The sequence below is a fragment of the Pseudophryne corroboree genome, chromosome 2 (genome assembly GCF_028390025.1).
Source record: "Pseudophryne corroboree isolate aPseCor3 chromosome 2, aPseCor3.hap2, whole genome shotgun sequence".
NCBI classification, from domain to species: domain Eukaryota; kingdom Metazoa; phylum Chordata; class Amphibia; order Anura; family Myobatrachidae; genus Pseudophryne; species Pseudophryne corroboree.
The window spans coordinates 625,966,076-625,982,374 of NC_086445.1; the positions used below are offsets into that span (position 1 = coordinate 625,966,076).

The 16,299-nt window shown below is 45.6% G+C and overlaps 1 long non-coding RNA gene across 2 annotated transcripts in view; it reads left to right on the top strand.

The window, feature by feature from the left end:
• LOC135051032 (uncharacterized) overlaps positions 1 to 16,299 on the top strand; it is a 145,717-nt gene that overhangs the window by 83,574 nt on the left and 45,844 nt on the right. The window contains exon 1 of one of the 2 annotated variants that reach the window (XR_010242002.1): positions 12,561 to 12,843. The exons of the other annotated variant lie outside the window; for it this stretch is intronic. This is a non-coding gene — a long non-coding RNA (uncharacterized LOC135051032). Of the gene's footprint in view, positions 1 to 12,560; positions 12,844 to 16,299 lie in introns of those variants that run through there. 2 annotated transcript variants of the gene reach the window in all.

Genomic DNA, 16,299 nt, shown 5'->3' on the forward strand with positions numbered 1-16,299 from the left:
AGAACTACTTGTTCTTGATGAATGGTCCCCTAGTCACACTGTACAGGTGGCTCCTGTTGGTTTCCCAGCTCCTGACCGCCCCTGCCCAGGGAGCTTTGCGCAACATCCGGTACAGAGACACAGGGCCCTGTGTCTCTGTACCGGATGTTGCGCAAAGCTCCCTGGGCAGTGGACGTGATTTGCTTGGGCTCTCTGTTATTCAGCGGTCGCCCTGAATTGAACAGGATATTCCGGGACTTCAGTGTGCAGGTCACAGCAGCTCCAAGGTCTGAAGGGGCAGGAGCGGTCAGGAGCTGGGAAACCAACAGGAGCCACCTGTACAGTGTGACTAGGGGACCATTCATCAAGAACAAGTAGTTCTGGATTAATATCAAGGTCTGGGAGCCCAATAATCAGTGGCAGTCTACCAATCAGGAAGCAATGGCAGTGTGGAATAGAGCCAACTAAACAACATATTGAGAAGTGACTGGGAGCAGGAAGTGGCAAAGACTAGCGCCCCCATCTGCAGTATTCATTTTCCAAGGGGAAGTGTATGATAATTCATCTGGCATTTGGAATTATTCTATTATCACTGGTTGTGTAAAGTGGCGCCACTTAGTTTCACCATTTTTGTCAAAGATGTACGATGTGTTGCTATATGCAGAAAAAATCACATCAGTTATTTACCATCTTCAAAGGAAGTTTACCAAATAAACTCGATTATAAATTGTGATTCTAAATATGTCATATATCTGCTAACATATGAATGTGGGTAACACTATATTGGCAGAACAACGATATTTTACATATTAGATTTATGGAACATAGAAGAAATATAATTAAGAAAAGCAATTTACACGGTGTACCCAGACATTTTAACATACAACACAATAGTGATCCATCAAGTCTGCAAATTGTGGGCCTGGAATCAATTAGCTATACTGCCAGATGGGGTGATAGGTATAATAAATTGTGTGAAAGGGAAGTCTTTTGGATGCTGAAATACAATTCTCTATATCCAGATGGTCTTAACGAAACAATTGAGTTAAACTGTGTGATATAGTTCATAAATAAAGGTTACAGTTCAGACAAAATATGTATGACCAGAGTGGTCAGGAGAAGATAAACATAATATAACGTAAAATGTCTTATGGTCTATGCCTATGATTATCAAAATAGTTATATGTATATATCTTTAGGGATATCAACATCTCTTCCTTACATTATCCTTTATATGCAGAAAGATGAGATATATTCATATTATTATTGTCGCTTTTTATTGCCTTTTCCTCCCTTTCCCTGTTGTTGTCTTTGTATGTTTTTGTTCTGTACATTGGTTCATGATAGGGTTAATATGTTTATACTTCATGGATACATAGACCTTATCCATTACTGTTACAAGTGTCTACATCTGGCGCTCCCTTCATGTGTGCTGTGGTTTCCATGGAGATGTGACGCCGGGGTCTGGAACGCTTCAGGGTTTGCGCATTGTGAGACATTTCCCCCTGGGAGGGACAGGCCTTGGCGCGCTTCTCTTTTGGAAGACATCGCACACAGGGGAATTGGTCAGCTTTCCCCATGGTTGTTGTTGTGTGGCTGTGTCGGCAGGTGCTGCGGACTCCGGGGTCCGCACTTTAAAAAGCCACTCCTAGTACATTTATCCCATGCAAGGGCACCTCCAGGACAGTCTGGGCAACAATAAATAAGGTTATGTTTGTTTTGTTTTTAAATAGTACACAACTGGGTATATCTAAAGGGAAATGTTCTACTACATATATAAAATGATTTAAAAAAATAAAAAGCACACATTTAGCTTCTTAGGTACTAATTAGTTTCATTAATTTGCAGAAAATAGCACAATATAGAGATACTATTTATGTTGCAGAGTGAAAGCAACTTTAACTTGAAAAAATAAAATAAATTATTATTTTATTTTGAATATATTGGCAAACTTGAGTTGTTTCCAAGCCTTGATCTGAAAATCTATTTTCTATTTGCTTAGCATAAAACAGAAATAGAAATAACGTAATGACCTTTCATTTTTCATTTGACTGCACATTTCATCCCAATAGACCATCTGTACATTTCGGTATAATGATTTATTTAGGTGAGAAGTTTTCCTATACAGTATTAGTAATCAGTGACATTTCAGAAACCAGCAAGTACAAAGTGCGATTGTACCAAAGTGTGAATCAATTTATAATTTAATTAAACACAAATTACTGTAGAGTTTTTATTTAAATTCACCTACCTCCTGCTGCCAAATGGCAAACAGTACATGTTGTATTTGCATTCTCTAAGCTGATCTTACATAATGGTCACAAGGAAAGAAGTAAGGGCCAGTCTAAAATCCACCCCAGTGCAACCAGAGATGCAAAAAAGTCAAATCACCTTTCTCTTACGTCCTAGAAGATGTTGGGGTCCACATGGAGGAGCCGGTCACAGCTAGGGGAGCTCTACAGAGCTTTTCTAGTAAAGTTTAACTTAGAGTTTATTATTTTAGAGGGAGGCTGCTGGCAACAGCCTCCCTGCAGTGAGGGACTAAGGGGGGGAGCAGTGTCTGCCCTGCGAGGTCTGAGCCACTGTCTCCGCTGACTGGACACGGAGCTCCAGAGGGGTCTGATCGTTATCCGCCACAGGGGACCGCTCGCCCCAGCAGCATGCCGCCAACCCCTTACAACGGGGAGCTGGTGTGAAGATGGCGGCAGTGGGGAGGGAGCGCAGTATTAACTGCGCTCCTGGGTAGGCTCAGCGGTACATGGTGCGGCACTGTGAGGGGCTCCCTGGGCCAGCGCTTACCCCCTACACTGGTCCAGAAGCCTTTCGGGGTCCTCGGATCTCAGCCAGCACTAATTCCTCAGGCCAGTATAATCCATGAAGAGCGGGAAGACAGCGCCATTAAGGGGGCGGAGCTTTTCCTCAGAGCGGACCCAGTAGTGTTTTAGCACCATTTTCCTGCCTGCACAGCGCTGAGAGGAAGAACAGGTCCCTCCACAGCAACTCCAGCTATCTATATACAGTTCCAGGGGGTTGTAGAAGGGAGGGGAGGCTGTAATAAGACTGTGTGTCCTTAGAAGGTGCACAGTCAGTGCTGACAAGGGGTCTCCCTTTGCTAAAAGCGCTGTGTGTGGGTTGGCTCCAATCTCTGTGTCTCTCTTGCCATTCTTGGGGGGGAAACTCTGTCTGCCCTCACCTGTGTGTGTGTGGAGTGTTTGGTGGTCTCCTTTAGCTATGTCCAGGGACACTGTGTCATATGCTGCAGAGGATTTATCCTCCCAGGATGATCCCATTCCATGTAATCAGAATAGCACTGGTTTAGCACAGATACCAGCAAGGGAGCCTGAGTGGTTTTCCTCTATCAAATCTTGGATTTCTCAGATTTCTGACAGGGTTGCAAGCAATGAATCTGCAACCCAGGTATTACAGAGCTCTATGGTAGTATAGCCGGTTTCTGGTACGTCAGGAGGCCCCGCTATATATCACCACAAACGTGCGCTTGTGCATGTCACACAAGACGACACGGATACCGATTCTGATACCACAGACGGTGATGGGGATGTGTTGTGGGGGTCCGCATCTCTTGCAAAGGGGGTGCAATTGTTGATAGAAGCTATCAGGGATGTGCTGAATGTTAATGATACCACACCTGAGCAGGTTGAGGAGGCTTTTTTCACTGAAAATAAAAAAGCTTCCCTAACCTTCCCTGCGTCAAAGGAATTGAATGCTATATTTGAGAAAGCATGGGTAAACCCTGAGAAAAAATTCCAGGTCCCTAAAAGGGTCCAGGTGGCTGCCGATTGTTGACGCATCTGTGTCCAGACTCTCAAAGAAGGTGGTTTTGCCTGTTCCAGGATCTACTGCCTTAAAGGAGCCGGATGATAGAAAAATTGATAAAATGCTTAAATCAATGTACACTGCTTCAGGGGCCATATTACATCCCACTATTGCTACCGCATGGATTGCAAAGGCAATAGTAAAGTGGTCGGCTACCTTACTTGAGGATTTAGATACGATGGACAGGGATGATGTTGCATTATATTTAGGCAATATACATGATTCAGCAAGTTTTATGGTAGAATTCATGAAAAACCTTGGTTCCATGGCTGCGGGAATATCTTCCATGTCTGTTTCAGCTCGTTGGGGACTTTGGCTGCGCCAGTGGTCGGCCAATGTGGAATCCAGGTCAGGCTCTCTTTGGGGAAGCTCTAGACGCGTGGACATTCACGGCTACAGTGGGTAAGGGTCCGTTTCTTCCCTCAGCAGCACCTGCTCCGAAGAAATCCTTCTGTTCATCTGCAACGCAGTCTTTTTGGCCTAACAAGCCTAGAAGGGCCAGAATGTCCAATACCTTCTTTAGGGGAGGTCGAGTTAAGTCCAAGACACCTGCAGCTGCAGGTTCCCAGAAACAAAAAGCCTGCTTCAGGTACGCCAAAGTCCTCTGCATGACGGTGGACTGCGCGGCCTGGAGGGGGTTCACTACGGCTGGCCGGCGGTCGGGCTCCCGGCGACCAGCATCCCGGCGCCGGGAGCCCGACCGCCGGCTTACCGACAGCTTGGCGAGCGCAAATGAGCCCCTTGCGGGCTCGCTGCGCTCGCCACGCTACGGGCACGGTGGCGCGCTACGCGCGCCACACTATTTTATTCTCCCTCTATGGGGGTCGTGGACCCCCACGAGGGAAAATAATTGTCGGTATTCCGGCTGTCGGGCTCCCGGCGCCGGTATACTGAGCGCCGGGAGCCCGACCGCCGGCAAACAGAAGACCACCCCCTGGAGGTGGGGCCAGTGGGAGCGAGACTCAGACACTTCAGTCAGGTCTGGGTATCGTCCGGCCTGGATCCCTGGGTGATAGATATTGTATCCCAGGGATACAGGCTGGAATTTCAAAGTCTCCCTCATCGCTTTTTCAAATCAGGCGTACCAACTCTGTTGGCAGACAGCACTGTACTACAAGACGCTGTCCAAAAACTGGTGGAGGCACAGGTCATTGTGCCAGTACCATCTCACATGCAGAACAAAAGTTACTATTCGAACCTTTTCGTCGTACCAAAACCGGATGGTTCGGTCAGGCCCATTCTGAACCTAAAATCATTAAACCTCTTTCTAAAGGAGTTCAAGTTCAAGATGGAGTCTCTCAGGGCGGTGATATCAGGTCTGGAAGAGGGGGAATTCCTGGTATCCCTGGATATCAAGGATGCGTACCTCCACATTCCTATCTGGCTGCCACATCAGGCTTATCTCCGTTTCGCATTGCTGGACTGTCATTTCCAGTTCCAGGCCCTGCCATTCGGCCTCTCAACAGCACCAAGGGTGTTTACCAAGGTGATGGCAGAAATGATGGTTCTCCGCAAACAGTGGTGAGAGTGTGAACATCATTCCATATATGGACGATCTGCTGATAAAGGCATTGTCCAAGGAGAAGCTGCTGCAGTCCATTGTACTCACAACACACCTCCTCAGGAGTCATAGTTGTATTCTGAACCTTCCAAAGTCACATTTGGAACCAACCCCCGAGGTTGCCCTTTCTGGGAATGATCCTGGATACAGAAGTGCAGAAGGTGTTTCTTCCGCAGGAAAAGGCGTTGGTGATACAAGCTATGGTCCGAGATGTCCTGAAGTCAGCCCGGGTGTCGGTTCATCAATGCATTCACCTATTGGGAAAGATGGTGGCCTCTTACGAGGCTCTCCAGTACGGGAGGATCCATGCTCGGACCTTCCAACTTGATCTCCCGGACAAGTGGTCAGGATCTCATCTCCACATGCACCAGAGAATTCGTCTGTCGCCAAAGGCCAGGATCTCACTCCTCTGGTGGCTCCAATTGCCTCACCTTCTGGAAGGCCGCCGCAGGTTCGGGATTCAGGACTGGGTCCTTCTAACCACAGATGCGAGCCTTCGGGGCTGGGGAGCAGTCACTCAAGGAGTAACCTTCCAAGGACGGTGGTCAAGCCTGGAAGCCGGCCTGCCTATCAACATCCTGGAACTCGGAGCCGTCTACAACAGTCTTCTTCAGGCCCCCTCTTCTAAAAAATCGGGCCATTCAAGTGCAGTCGGACAACGTAACAACAGTGGCTTACATAAACCGACAAGACAGAATGAAGAGCAGAGCGGCAATGTCAGAGGTGACAAGAATACTCCTCTGGAAAGAAAAACACGCGTTGACGCTGTCAGCCATCTTTATTCCGGGAGTAGACAACTGGGAAGCAGACACGATCACCATCCAGGGGAGGGGCGTCTCCATCCAGAGGTGTTCAAGGAAATAACAGACCTTTGGGGATTACCCCAAATAGACATGATGGCCTCTCGTCTCAACAAGAAGCTTCGGCATTATTGTTCCAGGTCGAGAGACCCACAGGCAGTGGCAGTGGTGGCCCTGGTGTCTCCGTGGGTGTTCCAGTCAGTGTACGTGTTTCCACCACTCCCACTTATCCCAAGAATCCTAAAGCTCATAAGGAGAACAAGGGTTCATGCGATCCTCATTACCCCAGACTGGCTAAGAAGGGCTTGGTATGCGGACCTTCTGAATCTACTGCAAGAAGATCCGAGGCATCTTCCTCTTCGGGAGGACCTGCTGCAACAGGGGCCATTCCCCTATCAAGACTTACCGCGGCTACGTTTGATGGCATGGAAGTTGAGCGCCTGATACTTGCTCGGAAGGGCATTTCCGAAGAAGGTCATTCCTACCCTGATACAGGCTAGGAAAGGGGTAACGTCTAAACATTACCATCATATTTGGAAGAAATATGTCTCTTGGTGTGAATCCAAGAAGTTTCCTACGGTGGAGTTATAACTTGGACGTTGTCTCCTCTTCCTGCAAGCAGGTGTGGATATGGGCCTGAGGTTAGGATCTGTGAATGTTCAGATTTCGGCCCTATCCATTTTCTTTCAGAAACAATTGGCTGTCCTCCCTGAGGTTCAGACTTTTTTGAAGGAAGTTCTGCACATCCAACCTTCCTTTGTACCGCCTACGGCGCCTTGGGACCTTAACGTGGTGTTGCAGTTCCTCCAGTCGGATTGGTTGGAGCCTCTACAGGAGGTTGAGGCCAAATTTCTTACATGGAAGGCGTTCACGTTGTTTGCCTTAGCTTCTGCTAGACGCATGTCAATTACATCAAAGTCCTTGGATGTCGTAAGGGCTCTGAAGATATATGTGAAGAGAACTTCTCGTCACAGAAAGTCGGACTTTCTGTTTGTCCTATATGATCCCAAGAAAATTGGGCATCTAAACAGATTATTTCTCGCTGGATTCGGTTCACTATCCAGCACCCTTATTCTACAACAGGACTGCCGTGTCCAAAATCTGTCAAGGCCCACTCTACTCGTAAGGTGGGGGTCTTCCTGGGCGGCTGCCCGGGGTGTCTTGGCAGTGCAACTTTGCCAAGCTGCAACTTGGTCTTGGTCGAACACGTTTGCAAAGTTTTACAAGGTCGATACTTTGGCCTCTGAAAATCTGAAGTTCAGTCAATCAGTTCTGCAGGAGCCTCCGCGCTCTCCCTCCCATTCTGGGAGCTTTGGTACAACACCCATGGTACTAATGTGGACCCCAGCATCCTCTAGGACGTAAGAGAAAATAGGATTTTGGTTACCTACCGGTAAATCCTTTTCTCGTAGTCCGTAGAGGATGCTGGGCACTCGCCTAGCGCTTTGTTTTCCTGCAAACATTATTTGGTTCAGTACAACTTCACTTTAGTTGAGTACTGCATTGTTACTTGGTTAGTAATGTTTCAGCGGTTGCTGAGTGTTCAAGCTTCGTTGGCTTGACGTGCCTTGTATGTGTGAGCTGGTATGAATCTCACCACTATCTGTGTATAATCCTTCTCTCGCAGATGTTCGTCTCCTCGGGCACAATTTCTAGACTGAGTCTGGTTAGAGGGGCATAGAGGGAGGAGCCAACCCACACTCTCAAACTTTTAAAGTGCCAATGGCTCCTGGTGGACCCGTCTATACCCCATGGTACTAATGTGGACTCCAGCATGCTCTACGGACTACGAGAAAAGGATTTACCGGTAGGTAACCAAAATCCTATTTTCTATGCTTTGTAGTGATGGGTTGGTTATGGGGATCCTGCCAGTCACCACACCGTCGACGGGATCCTGAGGTTTAGAATGCCGGCGGGGGGTGAACACAACGAAGCCCCTTGCAGGCTCGCTGCACTTGCCACAGGTTCTATTCCCACTCTATGGGTGTCGTGGACACCCATGAGTGGGAATAGTTCCTGTTAATCGGCATGCAGGCGTCATTATTGTGACAGCCTGTCTCCTGACTGCCAGTCACATAACTACATCCCGTTGTGACTATGTCCCCATTAACGTACAATGCACATATACAGTATCTGTTCATGTGCAAGTGGATAGCAGTTACAGATGGCTGCAGATTACATTGGCTGGGACAGTAGTCAGCTGACTTTACTGAACATGGCGGTGCCCATATCCAGTCCCCCCCCAGCGGGAACCAAGACACGTAGGATGCCAGCACAGCTTGCAAGAAGGCAGTAGAAGACATGTCGCCCAGGATAGGGAAGGAGGTCCGTCGACACGAGACTCCTAGAACTCAGCACTGACGGCCCTGACATCAACTAGATTGGTAAGTTCTTGATCTGAGGTCTCTGTGTAGCCGCCTGACAGTACCCCTTCCTTTTTAAGGTGGCCTCTGGACACCTCTTAGGCTTGTGGGGATATTCAGAATTTAAAATCCGAACTAGGCGTGGAGCATGAACGTCAGCTGAATTTATCCAAGCTCTCTCTTCTGGACCGTATCCTTTCCAATCAATCAAATACTGGAGATGTTTGTAGCAGGAATCATGAATCATTACACTTCAAATTCTACTACACGTTGGGTTTGGACTTTAGGTGCCAATAGAAGGAAGAATTGGAAACAATTCAAATTGGCAAAGAATGGCTTTAAGAGAGAGATATGGAAGGAGTCTGATTCAGAGAAAAGTGGGTAGGTTAAGCTTGTAGCTTCTATTGAAAAGGAACCGATGAATCATGGAGCAAAGTTCATTGAAGGGACACGTAGTCTCACATTTCGGGTTGACAACCATACTTGATCTCCAGGTTTTAAGCTCGACACTGCTCAATGTTTTTGATCCTTGAGTTCTTTGTATCTTGCTGAAGACTTCACCAAGACTGAATGTACCTCATTCCAGATTTTTGTGGAGTGACTAACTTACTGCTGGAAGATTACTGGTAAGATTGGAATTCAGGAACTCATGGATGGAGATCATAGACTGGCAGGAAACGAGTGGAATTTGTAGAGGAGTGATAAAAAATTGTTGTGGACAAATTCTGCCCATGGCAGAGACTCCAAACAGTCATCTTTCGATGAGGAGACATATAAAAGTAGTAAAGTTTCTAGATCCTGGTTCACACGTTCAGTTTGCCCATTGATTTGCGGGTAATACGATATGGAGAACTTTAGCTTAACTTGTAGCGCAGAACATAATCGTGCCACGAACTGAACTTCTTTGTCTGAGACAATTTCAACAAGTAGACCAGAGTCAAAATATATCATAAATTAATAATTGGGCTAGACTGAAAGTGGAGGCAAACACGTTTAAAGGAACAAAATTATCCATTTTTGAGAAATGGTCTACAATGACTCAGACAGTATTATGTCCCTTTTACGGTGGTAAATCTGTAATGAAATCCATTGAGAGGAGAATCCAGGGATGATGCAGGGTGGCATGAGACTAAAGTAGTCCTGCTGGCGGTTGTCCAGATTTTACGTTGAGCACATTTGATACAGGATGAGACAAATTACTTAAGATCTGATCTCAAAGTAGGCCACTAATAGGCTCTTTTAATAAGTTATATGGTTTTCTGAACTCCTGTATGCCCAGAGAAGTGGGAGGCATAGGCCCATTGAAGAAATTTCTTCCATAACTTTGAAGCAATTAAAGACTTTTGTGGAGGTGGAGAATGAGACAAGCCTACTGAGACAAAGGTATCTGGATTAAGAATAGGATTATCCTTAGACATTGTTACTTCGGGTTTGGAATACATAGAGCAGAACAGAACATCAGATTTACAATTCTGTACCCTGGGGCAAAAGGTTAATATAAAAATATAAAATCTTTTAAAATAACATCACCCCCCGAGATTGCCTGGGGTTAAGACATTGGGTGGATTTTAAGTATAACAGATTCTTAAGATCAGCGAAGATTGCTACAGGATACCTAGTTCCTTCAAGGAGGTAGCGGCACTCTTCCAGTGCCAGTTTGATAGCAAGTAATTCTTGTTCGCCAATATAATAGTTTTTCTCTGCCGTAAGCAATTTTCAAGAAAAATGCTTACAGGGATATAGATTCCCATCATCAGACCATTGTGATAGTATGGCACCAACACCTTCAGTGGAAGTGTCCACCTCAAAAATAAAAGGACAAGTGGCGTCTGATTGTCTCAACACTGAAGCGGATAAGAATGCTTGTTTCAGGAGCTGGAAGGCTGTGTGAGCTTCTGCTGACCATTGGGCTGTATCAGCTTCTTTGTGTATGAGAGCAGTGATGGGGGCTACTACAGTAGAAAAGCCTTTGATCAATTTTCTGTAGTAGTTAGCGAACCAAAGGAATCTCAGGATAGCTTTTAAAGAAGTAGTTAAGTACCAATCAAAGATTGTCTGTAGTTTTTCTGGGTCCATTTAAAGATCATATGCAAAGATTATGTAGCCCAAGAAGGGTATAGAGGATACCTCAAAGACACACTTCTTCAATTTACAGAATAATTGATTGGTTTGGAGTCAAAAAAGTACTTCCTTAACCTGCACATGATGGTTAACCAGATCCTTTGAAAAAATCAGAATGTCATCTAAGTAAACTACAACACATTTGTAAAGAAGATCTTGAATAATATCAATAAAAAGTGGTATACAGCTGGAGCATAACATAACCAGAATGGCATCACAAGATATTCATAATGTCCGTCCCTGGTGTTAACAGCGGTTTTCCACTCATCTCCAGTTTGTATTCTAATGAGAATATAAGTGCCGCTCAAGTTGAGTTTAGTAATTAACGGTAGCACCCTTAACTCGATCGAAGAGTTCCGTATTTAACTACAATGGGTATCAATTCTTCACTTACCTTTATAATCAATACAAGGACGCAGTCCACCATTGTTCTTCTTTACAAAGAAAAAAGCTGCTCCTACAGGGGAAATCTTTTCTTTAAATTCTCTTCAATGTACTCTGACATTTTTTGGATCTCTGGTAAGGACAAAGGATAGGTTCAACCTCTTGGCGGGTTTTCCCAGGAATTAAATGTATTGAACAGTCCCATTCTCGATGTGGTGGTAAAGTGTCTACTCACTGCTGGCTAAAAATGTCAGAGAATTGCTGATAGGCTGATGGTAATGACTTAGAGATGTCAGAGGATCAAACTAGAAGAACTTTCTGGACACAAGTTTCAAAATAGGACGGACAAAATGTTACAGTATCTGAAGTGTCGTCCAATCTAACTGCAGATTGTGCTTCTGCAGCCAAAGAAGACTGATAATGCAATCATTAGAGGCATTAGAAATTACCAAGAAAGCTAATTCTTCAGAATGAATAACTCAGATACTCATATTTTCAAAGGCTTAGTACACTGTGTGATAAGTCCCTCAGGTATTCTACTTCCATCAACAGCTGTGAGCAAGATTGGCCAGTTTAGATCAGGGGTGGGTAACTGGAAACGTTGAACATAATCCAAAGTGATGAAGTTTGCAGCTGCTCCTGAATCCAGAAGAGCAAAAAGGAACTTGGGACTGTCTGGATGCTCAAAAGCCACTGAAATAGTGTAGTCAGAGCCTTGTGGAAAATTTGATACAACCCCCAAGGTAACTTCTCCGCCATAGTTTAGGAACTGTACTTTCCCAGATGTTAAGTACAAGCCTTGACCAGATGTTCAGAAGACCTGCAATACATGCATAAATTCTTGCGGTGTCGACGCTGACATTCTTCAGGAGAGAGGGACCTATTGATCTGCATAGGTTCTTCACCAGGTGCCATAGGAGGACTTGAGTGGGAATGGTATGAGACTTGAACATTCACTCTGAGTCTCTTCTGCTTCCTTGATGCAAACAAAGAATATCCACTACGCTAAAGAAGTCCTTCTGGGTTCATCGAACATTCTACAGAAGATAGTGATGAATTCCTCAGAAATAGGCAGAAGAGGACCTGATTTTTCCCAGCGTGGAGAAACCCATTCAAAAGCCTGTCCAGATAGTAGCGATATTATGTAGGCCACTTGGGTCCATGCAGTTGGGAAGTAAGCAGGTTGCAACTCGAAGTGGATCTCACACTGATTAATAAATCCCTGACACATTTTGTGATTTCCAGCAAATGTATTAAGCAGTGATAACTGTGTGGCACCCCACTGATTATAGCTGTCTAACCAGCCCAAGAAAGGGTTAATGCAGTTTACAGCCAGCAGCCCAGAGGCTGCAGGTTATACAATGTTGCTAGCTGCAGAACTCCTGATAGGGTTCTCTCAGGGCAGGAAGCCCAGATTTGGAATGTTACCCTGGATATAGAACTTTGCCCTGGATCAGAGAAGGGCTTAAGATAGCTCTTGCATAGTGCTGGGTCTGAAGTGTGAGAGGTGCTGGGGTTTTGGAGGAGCGCAGCTGCCACCAAGAGTACAGAGGAGCAGAGCAGCAATGGAGCAATGCATAAGGAGCTCCGTGCTGTGAGAGGGCCCTGGGCTGCCAGAGAGTGAGGGGAGCAGTGATCAGAGCAGCAGTTGGGACCAGAGGGATGCGTTCTGAGCACAAGCAGCAAGGGGGGTGAGCCGGAGGCATACACAATGGAGCCATGTATAAGGAGCTACGTGTCATGAGAAGAGACACGGACAGTGACACCCTGAATGGTGGGCGGAGAGAGAGAGGCACATGAGGTAATCACACAACACTTGAACATTAGGATGCATCCAGCTTGGCAGCACACAGAGATCTGTCAGGATAGTCTTGAAATTTCACAGTGACTCTCATCTTTTACAACCTTCACTTTTGCCCAGCCCATCCACGAGGCAGGAACCCGACAACTTTCAGACTCATTCATTAATGCTTTGTGATTCAGCATATAAACTGTACCTGCATGCTGCCTAATAGTCTGTAGCGAGAGAGGGGCAGGATTTGTACTTTTCAGTGAGAAAGTGTACCAGACAGCCTCAGGGGACTGAACCCTTTGACCCCAACAATCATTACAACAGGGACCCTGGAAGTAGGGTCAGCTTCACCCGAGAGGAAGTGGAAGTATGTTACTTGCTGCTTGTCAAACTGTCAGTAAAGTCCTTTCTAAGTGTCTCCGTCAGGACCTGAATTACCTTTGGCCTGTTCAATAACAGAATAGTGAGAAAGTACTGTGCTTTTGTTGCTTCTACTGAGAAATGGAACTGCATGATTTATAATGCATAGTTTGAATCATTCCCATTGATCACTGCTCCTGCATATTAAAGTGTGTCTGTTATAAACTATGTTCCCACCTATAACCTGTAAATACCTTCTGAATGGTCACTGCTTGTGCAGTGATTGTACTGCATCATCTTCTGCTAATAACAGTATTCAGCTACCTGTCATCTGCCTGCAATGTGAATGTGAACCAGAACTGTGCTGTTGTACACATCCATTTAGCTCATTGCACAACTGCAGGCTCTGTATTTGCAGCTATCACACTGAGAGATTTCGCTTCATTATTATGACTGCGTTTCTTGCTTACATCTGCATGTGTTTAGAGAACTATATCCTATAGCTCCTAAACCTTAAGTACTGCTTCCCCAGGTACTAGACAGAACCACAATTGGTTTCAGACTGCCACCTGATGGACATAATCAATTCAAGGGAACACTTTCAGTCTTACAGTTAACTGTAGTCTATTACACAGTGAAATGTCAACTGACTTGCATTCTATTATTTCATATAATTATTATTATGCATAAATTGATTCTCTAATGTTGTATTTGATTTATCATGCAATGATATTCGTTGATATACTGATTGCACAATACATTTCTCTCCAAACTTTAACCAAAGTTGAATCTACAGCAGGGATCTTTCTTTCCCTGCTTATTAAACCCTGAGGGGCAGATGTATTAAGCCTACATAAGGCGTAAAGAAGTGATAAAGCGGTGATAAGTGCAAGGTGATAACGTACCAGCCAATCAGCTCATAACTGTTAATTTACATATTGGAGCTGATTGGCTGGTGCATTATCACCTTGCACATATCACTTCTTTATGTTTTCTCCAGGCTTAATACATCTGCCCCTGAGTCACCGTCCTCATGTGTGGTAACTTTGTGGGGGTTCTTGGGGTTTCCCTGTCTTTCTGCCTAAGGTTTCAGCTGTGAAGTTTGGCGAGAGAGTCGACTTCAGCTGAGGAGTTCAGGTACGACCACCAATACCACCGACACGCTACCTGCCTCCTCACATGTTACTACAACTTGGTGCCGGCAAAAAGGATTAAAGTAAGTTCTCCAGCTTCAGGCAGCATGATGTCGGAAGTTGGAACCTCAGGAACTGCAGTCCCCCATGTCGATCACAGGCCAAATTAGGCTACCTGCTTCACCCAGCGACAGCGGAGGAATATCACCTGTGACGCAGATAATGGCAATTACAATGCCTATTACTTTAGGGCCTGTGAGATACACATTCCAGGCACTAGCTTCTTTAAAGAATTTAAGGAGAAGTTAAGGTCATGGTCCGATGAAAAACGAAAGTCGGCTAAAGGAATTGTGAATAAACTAACTGGCATTTTCAACCTGCAAACCGTGGCTGTCCAAAAACAGCAACCTCAAGAATCTTTGTGGGAGTTCGCCTTAGGCCTGCAGGAGAATATGCGGGCAATTCAAGCTCAGGACCCGCAATAGGTAGAGCAGGTGGATGAGATGCTGATCAACTTATTACAGATGGGTCCTCCATTATCTTGGCTGTTTCTGCACCTAGACAGAGCTTTAGTCACGCCTAGACGATAGCTTAGGTTGCTGAGTTTAATCACGGACAGGTGCATTGAGGCACAACTAGATACTTATCATGCAATACACATCTCCACCACTGGGTGGCTAATGCTCCACTAATCCAGTACTTTAGATCGAATAGCGGCGTATTGATCTACAGTACAAGCTCTGGCAAATGGTCAGTGATGACTGTAATGTTAATATACAGTCCTGTACTACATACTGTACACACAGATGGTGACCAATGGTCAGACGGAGAGAGAGAAAAAAAACAGTTTATACAGACGCAAATGAACATGTTAAAACACTTGTGTATGCAGATGCAACTAATGTGTGAAAGGAATTATGTTGCTCATTGACTTTAAAGTATGTACACTGCACTAAATGAGCATCCGAGTCCCCTAACAGCATAAACGAACACCAATGGTAAGGAATCGCTGCTTGCATTACTCTTACACATGAACTTGTGTATCTTCCATGCAGCGATGTGGGCTAGCAGTGAAGGCACCCACGCTGAGAATCCTGGGTTCGATTCCCAAAGTGTCAATCTATATTTTTTCCCCCCTGACATTCACTTTATTATTATTTTTCTGTGTATCCATTGTAATACATTCAATGGAAGGGGGCACACAGGTTTCACATAAATCAGGGTACATCTGCATGAGCGTCTGATTCTGCTATCTAAAATACACAGCGGTAATGAGCACCCATAGGTATACCAATAAATATAAATGAGTGTCACTTCCGGTTCCGGGTGCATGGAGTGAGCAGCACAGGCTCACAGCTCCGCTCCGTGCCCGGCTTCTCTGACCCTTTTCACGGCTACTATAGCCTCCAAACCTCCCCCACACCCACAGCTACTCATACACGATGGACAAGTATGTCACATCCTCACAGCTGCCGCGCTTGCAGCAGCAGGAGCTGCACCAGATCAAACGAGGCGCGGACCCTGTAATGGTGCCGGAGGAAGAGTCACACACCGCCACACCGGCTTCAAAGAAAACTGTCACTGGGGCACTGGACACTGCTGGTTTGCCCTCCCAGCACCCCCGGGACAGCCTGCTGCTTTATGGAGACCTCGTGGATGCCATTACCTCCGCGATGGGGCCGCTACTGACTAAAGCAGTAAGTGACATTACCACTCAGATGCACCACTTGTCTACCAGGGTTACCACTGCTGAAAACAGAATAGGCTCGGTGGCACATAATCTAGCTGATTTGCAATGTGAAGTTAAAAGGTTGGAGAAGGAGAATTATTCCATTATCAATAAAATGGAGGAAATCGAAAATCGCTCACGGCGTAACAATATAAGGGTGGTGGGGCTCCCTGAAACGATTAAGGGCCACTTACTGGAGCAATTTGTTGCACACACCTTGTCACAACTGCTGGGCATACCTGA